Consider the following 8,773-nt stretch of genomic DNA (forward strand, 5'->3'; position numbering starts at 1 on the left):
AAGATCCAGGCCTTTAATAACCTCTTGGGCACAGCCATCAGCAGTGTGTCTGTTTGCGGAGAGAGTGTCGACCTTGTCAAGAGGTTTACTTACCTTGGCAGTGACATTCATGTCTCTTGTGACTCTTCTTATGAAGTCAGTAGACGGATTGGGAGAGCATGGGGGGTCATGAGGTCGCTGGAAAGTGTGTGGCATTCTCGATATCTATGCAAAAGGATGAAGGTCCAAGTCTTGAGAGTCCTGGGGCTTCCTGTCTTGCTATATGATTGCGAGACATGGATGCTATCCAGTGAGACGTAGACTGGACTCCTTTAGTACTGTCTATCTCCGGAAAATCCTTGGATACTGTTGGTTTAACTTTGTGTTGAATGAGTGGTTGCTCATGGAGTTCCAAATAAGGCACATTACATACATTGTGAGGGAGCCTCAGTTATGGCACTATGGCCGTGTGGTGCGTTTCCCTGAGGGTGATCCAGCTCGTAAGATCCTCATTGTTGGGGACCCGAGTGGATGGACCAGACCAAGGGGTCGCCCACGTAACACATGGCTGCGGCAGATAGAGGGTCACTTCCGGAGGGTGGGACTGGACCACATGTGTGCCTGGGGGGTTGCAGACAGGGATCCTGAGTTGTTTTGTTGTGTAGTGGGTGGGGCAACGTACCAAACCAGTGCATGCTCCCCAACTTGACTTGACTTGACTTGACTTGTATAGTGGGTGATTCCGTTAGAGGTGGGACCACCTGCCAGTTACGGTAGGGCCTGTTAAAGCCTATTTGAGCCCTCTTTGTGTGATTTTGGGCAATACAAAATAAACTGTATTGCATTGTATTGTATTGTATAATTGTTATGGAATAGCCAGGTTTTTATTCTTGGAAATCCCTTAACAATAATCCGTTGCCATTTGATTATTACATTGTGGTTAGATTTCCAATCAGACAAACAAAAAAACAAAAGCAATAAAAACAATAAAAAGAGCAATAAACTGCTGACCACAGGGTTCCTGTCCTGGCTGGGGTTCAGTCTTGTTTTCTGTCTCTTCTGCTCAGTTTTGAGTTGTCGAGATATGTTAATGTTGCCTTTGTTTATTGTCTTCTTCGGTTTCTCTTTCTGTGTTATTTTTCATGCGTATACTCCAAGACCAGGCTGTTTCTAATGAATTTGCATGCAGTTTGTGTGAGGAACTTTCAGATTTGGGTACGACTGCCGATCCTAATGTGATGTGGGAGACCTTCCGTGACAAGACCCTGAAGGATGCTGAGGGTTGTGTTGGTGTTACCAGTGTTCCCAGAAGGAGGTGTTTCATCTCGCAGGGCACCCTGGATATCATCGAGAGGAGTTGCAGCGCACAGCTCAGTGGCAACTCTGGTCTGTACCGGGAACTGAGAAGGACGGCTGCGAGGGCTCTTAGGGCAAATAAAGAGGCGTTTGTTAGATGAATCTGTGAGCAAGTGACACACCATTTGTGGTCTAGCGACCACGCCCTGCTTACAGAGGAATCGAACCATTACGCACATCTGAATCTGTTCATCGGAGAGTTGGAGTCAGGGCAGCTGATAGAACGGCCCTTACAGATGACACTGCAGTTGGGACCCGCTGGGCTGGCTACTTTGAGCAGTTGTTCAAAGCCGATCCTCCGGCTAGGACGTTGGATATCTCTCGGGCCACAGTTCTTGAGGCTGATCCTCCAATTAGCTGTGAACCACCCAGTCTCACTGAGATTGCACAGGTGGTGAACCAGCTGAGGGGGGGAAAGGCTGCAGGGATCTGTGGTATCCGGGGTGAACTTCTCCAGGCTGGTGGTAAGGCTGTCCTCCTGGCATTGCAAGCAATCTTTGCTTCCATTTGGGAGCAAGGGTGATTGCCTGGATTATAGCAACTACAGGGGGATAACACTGCCCTCGGTGCTGGGTAAGTTCCTTGCTAGGGTCATCCTGAATAGGATCACTTGCTCACCTACCAGCGACTGGAACAGTCTTGTTTTACACCTAGAAGTCTACCATCGCCGCATCCTGGCACTGAGGGTTCTCATGGAGCACAAACGTGAATATCGGCAGAGTTTCTTTGCAGCCTTTGTCGATTTTCGCAAAGCGTTCGACTCAGTTGATCGAGCTGCCCTGTGGGACATCCTGAGGGTTCTGCAGGATCCCCTCGAGGTTGCTGGATATCATGGCCGGCCTGTACACTGGTACTGTGAGTGCTGTGCAGAGTGGAGGCAGGACCTTTGCGTTTTTCCCAGTTGATTCTGAGGTTCGTCAGGAGTGTGCCGCTCCTACTCTGTTCAGTGCTTGTATGGACTAGGTGTTGGGCAAGGTCGTGGGATCCAGCGGCTGTGGGGCATCTGTTGCTGAAGAAAGGCTCATGGATCTTGACTTTGCTGACGATGCTGTGAACTTCGCGGAGTCAATTGAGGCTCTGATTGGGGCACTCGAGAGACTTAGCGAGGAGTTTGAGTGTCTGTGCTTGTGAGTGTCCTGATAAAAACCAAGATCCAGGCCTTTAATAACCTCTTGGGCACAGCCATCAGCAGTGTGTCTGTTTGCGGAGAGAGTGTCGACCTTGTCAAGAGGTTTACTTACCTTGGCAGTGACATTCATGTCTCTTGTGACTCTTCTTATGAAGTCAGTAGACGGATTGGGAGAGCATGGGGGGTCATGAGGTCGCTGGAAAGTGTGTGGCATTCTCGATATCTATGCAAAAGGATGAAGGTCCAAGTCTTGAGAGTCCTGGGGCTTCCTGTCTTGCTATATGATTGCGAGACATGGATGCTATCCAGTGAGACGTAGACTGGACTCCTTTAGTACTGTCTATCTCCGGAAAATCCTTGGATACTGTTGGTTTAACTTTGTGTTGAATGAGTGGTTGCTCATGGAGTTCCAAATAAGGCACATTACATACATTGTGAGGGAGCCTCAGTTATGGCACTATGGCCGTGTGGTGCGTTTCCCTGAGGGTGATCCAGCTCGTAAGATCCTCATTGTTGGGGACCCGAGTGGATGGACCAGACCAAGGGGTCGCCCACGTAACACATGGCTGCGGCAGATAGAGGGTCACTTCCGGAGGGTGGGACTGGACCACATGTGTGCCTGGGGGGTTGCAGACAGGGATCCTGAGTTGTTTTGTTGTATAGTGGGTGGGGCAACGTACCAAACCAGTGCATGCTCCCCAACTTGACTTGACTTGACTTGACTTGTATAGTGGGTGATTCCGTTAGAGGTGGGACCACCTGCCAGTTACTGCCAGGAATTTCTCTCTGCTCTATAAATCCTGAGGGTCTATTTACATATATATTTAAAAACTGCATGCTATTAATACCTTTTTTCATATGTGTGTGTGTCTATTTTTTGGTATTGTATTATTGTCAACTATTCTGAGGAGATATGCAAATTTGAATTTCATTGTACGTTATATGTATGGCAGCATAGTTAAACCTGAAGTTATCTGTTGTGATAGATGGCTGGCAGCTGAACCTGGCTGGAACAACCTGAAGATGGAAAGATGGGGAGAGGCAGCTACTTTTGGACACTGCCTCCCCCAAAATGCTAAAGGGCAGCTCCCCTGGATTGTAGCGGTGCCTCAAATTCCCGCGGGGCATCCCGGGACTTGGAGTTCAGTTTCTCAGCCCTGTTGGGTACCGTAGGTGCTGCCAGGAGGAGATGTGAAAGGACCGGAGGAGCCATGCCTCATCCATAGGCCAGAAGTACTCCCAAGTCATGAGGACAGAAGCTCCAAAGTACTTCCGGGCTGAAGAAAAAGCTAGTCCTCCATCTGACCCGGAAGTGCTACCAAGCGATGTGGACGGAAGGACAGAAACACTTTTGGGTCAAGAACTATGTAGAGGGCTGCTGGAGACCCGGTAAGCGAGCCGAAGTCGGGAGGTGTAGGACAGAGCTTGCTGGTAGGTGTGGAGGAGAGAGTATTGCATTCATTACTGTATTGGTGATTATTTACTTTGCCTGTTAATTGTGGCAGAGGTGCTTGAGGGCACTTTTACAGGAAGAAAAGAATTAAAAGATCTTCTTGTTGCTTTAAACCTGTGTCTAGTGCATCTGTCTGATAGGTTTAAAGGGGCAACAGCGACCCCTAGCGTCTTACACTATCAATGGTGTATTGGGCCGTTGTGAATTCTCTGAATTGCTTATTTGAGCTTGTTAGCCTTTTCAGGAAATTCCTTTTTGCATTTTGTACCCCACAGAGCTTCTTGTTGTCTTGTGAAGAATAAATCTTTTTATTTATGAAGATTCTGTGATTGCCCTCATCACTAGCCAGGTTTGACAGTTTTGTACTTTTATTGGCATTTTTAGGCTTAAGCAACTGTCATGTTCTCAACACATGTAGCCTTTGGTATGAACTTATCAGTGAAATTTTGCCAGTGTGTGCGACGTTTCTGTAGCATTGCTCAATGATTGGGGTGCAATTGACCCAATAACTCATTATAGACAGGACCTAAGCATGCAGACACGGGGACAATGGTGCAAACCAGGTGTGGGATTTGAAGCCAAGATGCTGGATCTGGAAGGAGTCACTGGTAATTGCTATGCCACTATGGCATCCAAAATCAGAAATATTGCGTGGAGCATCCATGGAATTGAAATAGAATCAACAATTCAGAGTAGAGAGCCTCCTTGTTGAGTCTGTGCTTTAGGGCCAAAGGGCGTCCAACAAGCTTAGAGAGTTAACCATTTTGTGTGTAAGGTAGCCTGTGTGTGGTCCTGCTTGATTCACAGTTTTATGGGCCCAGGGGGTTAATGTGAGTAGGGGCCATCTGGATGTCCCTTCAACACGACTATAAATGGAGAGCCCTTGCCAGCCATGGGACTTGAAGGCAGACGACAGCAGCTATCTCATGGGGTGGCACTGTGGTGAACTAAAGAAATGAAAAAAGAGAGCGGGAGGAAAGTCCTGAGAGGAAAGCAAGATGGTTGCAGTCCTACACACAGGATGTGTGGCATCTGTGTACGGCATGTACAGCATCTTATGTATTTATTCAGTCCCTTTGTTACTTGTGCTATTTTCACAGTAAGACATTTCAGTTGCCACGATGGATTGGAGTGCCCCAGAGCTAAGAAAAAAAAAAAACGCTAAAGGCTACTTGAGGCTTTTCAAGTACTCAGGATGACTTTGAAACAATCTTCTCAAAGCCATTAGGCCTCCAAATTGCTTAATCAAATTAACAAGCCAGCAGACTGCCTTGACTGGCCAGAGGTGTGCTTAAATAAAATCAACTGTCTGGTTTCACAGAGACACTCAAGCCTGCATGTGAGGCAGCGTGAGCCACTTAATGCCACTGTCCATTGATTTCTAAAGCAACTGGAGCGATTAAATTGTATTCATCATGTGCTGCTAGCTCTGTAATGAGGGCTCTTTGGGCCCGGAACTCATGTCTGCCAGATAATTAAGGTAAACTAATGGAAGTTTTGTAACCTTTTGTGGGTTTAAAAAGCTCTTTGGATGCATGAGGGGTTTAGTAAAGACGACTTAGGATCACAAGTATTTGTCGCAGGTGCTGTTCAGCAGTGACCCAAATGCCACAAATTATGGCAGGAAGCCCAGAATGTAACCAGCATGGTCTGAGCACAGAAGCATCAAATGTTATAAGAGGCCTAAATATCTGATTCATGAACCGCTTATGTGAGGACATACACTGGATGAATTAAAATGACCTACCTTTAAATTCTGGAAAACCAAGAAGCTCTTCTGACAATCCTAATTTGTCAAACAACAAAGCAATACAAAAACACTCATTTCAAAGAGTTTCCATTTTAGTTTACTGAATCCTCCTGCAATTTAGGTGTTGGCATTGAAAAATGTTTAACATTTAGTCTCCAGATTTTTCAAGCCTGCTTTGCCCACCTTAGAAATCTGAAGTTAAGTAAATTTTGTCTTGAAATACTAGTTCTTCTACTACTGCATCCATCCATTTGTTTTCATACTCATTTAATCCAATTACGCTTATCCCAGTTGCAAAATGGAGGGGCCAACCCTGGAAGCAGCACCAGTCCACCACAGATACCTACACTCCACCCGAAGCTAAGCACGTTTCGGCCCATCTGGTACTTGGATGGGAGGCCATCTTGGAAAAGCTGCTGGAAGAGGCGTTGGTGAAGCCAGCATGGGGCGCTCACCTGTGGTCTGAATGTGAATCTGTCGCCATTTGTACCCAGCAGGGGGCGTTTGCTCCCTTGTTGGAATGAGTTCTGTGGTAATTGCAGCGTGTTACATAACCTGAATCTATATAAATATGATATTAAAAGGCGATACCCCTCCCTTAGTGACACGGCGGTAAGAAATCACAAAGGAGAAATAACTTAGCTTTCTTTAATGACAGTTTATGCTGCATAACAGACGAAGGAAGCCATGATAAGAACCCAGTTCGGGAGTGGGGGCCCAATGTATAGAGTTTGCCATTTTCGTCACTGCGTTGAAAGGATTTTCAGGTTTGGATGACGTTATCTCCCATCCGTCCATCGGCTTCAAAGGTTTGCCGTGCAGTGTTCCAAGGCTTTATGCTCTTTCTTCACGTGCAGGCCCCCACTTCGGTGAATCATGCCATTCCAAACAAGGCAAAGAGAGGATACAGTTTCATGCTGACTTTGACACACAGAAATAGTATACAATGGCCCACCTGGTGACTGCTCGTTTCGCAGTTGTCCCTAACTTGTCTTGTCTTAAAATGCTTACCGAGCAGTTCTAAATGATGAGCCCCTCTGCTAAATCTGTGACCACTGTGCATGTCAGTAGAAAGAAAAGTAGATTTATAAAATATATTTGTACAGAGGACAGTGACATATTAAACTTATGTTACAGGATTAATGTGCAGTGACAGGAGTGGTGACACTGTTCTGTGAAAATGGATCTGTCATTCGACTGAGACATAAAACCAAGGTCCTGACTCTCTGTGGTCATAAAAGATACCTGGGCATCATTAAGAGTAGGGTGTATCCCAATGTCCTGCCTAAATTGCCCACCACAGCCTGGTCATTCTGGCCCCCCTATTCATCCCTTATCTCTAGTTGTCTCCCTCTCTCTCACCACTTCACCACCTAATAGCTCATGAGAACTCTGCAAACTCCACCTTATTCTGAAATACAGAGGATGTGATGAGACAGTCTCTTGATTTATTGTGAGTGACGAGAGGACCAGGTGATAATAATGTGAAGCAGACTCATAGTCAGTGCCAGGCAAGGTCAAAACCGGGAGATCAAAAATATACTGAAGGACTGGGGCAAAGCAAAAATCAAAGTCCAAGGCAAAAATTACTTCAGAACTGAAGTAAACCTAGGACTTGGCCTGCTTAGAATCCAAACTAACAAACACAAGAGATTGTTGTTTATTATTATTTTTCTAAATAAAGGTGTAAATGAGGGAGGCAACAAGTAATGAAGAGCTGGGGCACCTAGTATGTGTGAACCCTGTATAACTGAGATTTGTTGTTCAAAATACTACACAACATTTGCGAAGACGTCTTCTTCAGACAAGAGTCTTAATCGGACTGCTTCAGGATGGTGATGGAGCTGATTTTCAGCAGGACACAGCAGAAGAGGTGAGTTCAGGAGGCTGGAAGATGGATGTGAATGTCTGTCAGTTATCTGTTTTGCAGAAGGAGGAACAGAAACGGCATTAAGTAACAGTGCCACCCTCTGGCTTGGTGTGTAATTACTAGTAGGTGAGCCCTGAGGTTGCCTGCCATACACACGTGTGTGACAAAGGATAATCTCGACTGGATATTCTGGTGACTTTATGGATGTGACGACTGCAATTCTGTTACCTGTGAGTCCTGTGATGTAAATAGTAAATAGAAAAAATAAAATACATACAAATTGTTCCCAAACAAGTTTCAAACATTAAAAACCTATGCAAATTAATGTGTATTATTACAGGAGAAAAGGCAGTTTATAAATGAAAGAGGACAAAAAATGGTGGTGGTGGTGTTGGTAATTGTATTTAAGCACGTTTGTAAGGGGAAATCAATCCTATCTTTTAACCAAACCTAACAATCAGCATCCTCCGATACAGTCAAAAATTCAAAGTACAAAGTCAGTAATTAGAAAATGAAATAAAAGAAAATACACTCGCCACCTGCAGAGTTTTTCTATCCAATCTCAGGTAATCACGGAGTGCACAGCTTCAGTTTTTAAACCAATGCTATAGTGACGTCAAGCACTGCTCACTTTCGCATGGCAACTGTATAACAACCATGCACAAAAATACTAGAAAATACCAGCACCCAATATACTGTAGGACAATACAGTGGTGTCACGATCAGATGCAAAATCATTTTAACATCAGGACAAAAACAATGCAGAAGTGGAAAAATTTAAAGAATTGAATTCTCTGTCTAAGAAAACATTAAATGAATGCAAAACCTGACACAAATAGTGCAGAAAATGTAACAAAAAAAGTTAAAAAAGGCTCGGATATTAAGTCACATTTGACTGGACTTGTGTCACACGGAATTAACTAATGCAGCTGTTAAGATGTATAAAATCTACAAATTATTTTCTATATTTTTATTATTATATTTTGCTCAATCCCAACAAGATGAATTTAGACGTAGGAGGCATTATAATAAAAAAGGCATATCCTCTTCCCTTACACCTCACTTTTATAACAGTTGTTCACAGCATAGTGCTGAATTGGTATTACAGCCTGGGAAAGGAAACTGAGCCAATACCTCAAGGCTATTGATTACTTTATGAATGGACATCTGGAACAATAATTTGGTTTACAGCCTGGGAAAGAAGGGGATGGTGATGTCTTAGGGGACATCAAAAAA

The sequence above is a fragment of the Polypterus senegalus genome, chromosome 16 (genome assembly GCF_016835505.1).
Source record: "Polypterus senegalus isolate Bchr_013 chromosome 16, ASM1683550v1, whole genome shotgun sequence".
Taxonomy (NCBI): Eukaryota; Metazoa; Chordata; class Cladistia; order Polypteriformes; family Polypteridae; genus Polypterus; species Polypterus senegalus.